This window comes from Sorex araneus, chromosome 2 (assembly GCF_027595985.1).
Source record: "Sorex araneus isolate mSorAra2 chromosome 2, mSorAra2.pri, whole genome shotgun sequence".
Taxonomy (NCBI): domain Eukaryota; kingdom Metazoa; phylum Chordata; class Mammalia; order Eulipotyphla; family Soricidae; genus Sorex; species Sorex araneus.
Genome location: NC_073303.1, coordinates 236,992,377 through 236,993,365, shown reverse-complemented (window position 1 = coordinate 236,993,365; position 989 = coordinate 236,992,377).

Here is a 989-nt window from a genome sequence, read left to right as displayed (position 1 = left end):
AATGTCTGCAGCCCCCAAACAGATAAAATTTTAAAATTAAGGAGGGAGGACATGAGTGTACCATGAACGATGAAATTTCACACTTTTGGACAACTTCGTACTCATTTTGCAAGGAGAGGTTCATCTTTCATTCATTATTTTTTAAATAGGGGGCCACACTGGGCAGTGCGGATCGGGTCTGCGGTGGGGCATGGTGGCAGGGATGGAACTTGGGGCCTTAAGAGAAAGAACGAGAGAGAGGGGGGGAGAAGAGAGCGAGCGAGAGAGAGAGCGCACTAGACGCATGCACACTGTACCCTGAGCTACCTTAGTAACCCAAGTTGCGTTTTCAATATCTTTGACTACAAAAACACTCCCGACTTATTCCAGCAAGCACCGATTTCAAAAGTTGTCTCCTGTCCTGCTGTTGAAGCAAGATAGGGATTGTCCTCATGCACTCTCTCTGAGACTCGGAGCTGCAGGGGTGCACGGGAGGGGATTGGGGTGAGGGTGGAGAGGTGCGGGGACTGGGAGAAGATTGGGGAGGCATTGGCTTTATTGGCAGACTCGGGACGGGAAATCTGAAGCTGCGATCCATAGTCCAAGCGCCTAGATGCAGCACGTGACCAGGAAACAAAAGTATCGGGTGCGGTGGCTGCGGAGAGCGGTGCGCCCACACGGGCCTCGAACCCTCGACCTCAGCGCCGGGCCCTGGAGGCGGCGCTCCCGTCCCCGCCCCCCCTGCGGAGAGTCGCCGCGCGCAGGCGCAGCGCGCCCGGCCCCCTCCACGTGCGCCGCACACCTCGCGCTCCCCTCGGCCGGGCTCGCCTCGCGCCTCCCTCCCTCCCTCCTCCCGCCCCTCGGCTCGCGGCCTCCCATTGGCCGCCGCCCGGGTCCCTCTGGCCCCCGCCCTCCCGGCCCCCGCCGGGCCGGAAGTCCCGCCTCGGGGGCCTCCTCCCGCGCCGCGCATTGGCCCGCGCGGCTGTCGGTCGGGGCGGCGGGCCCCGGAG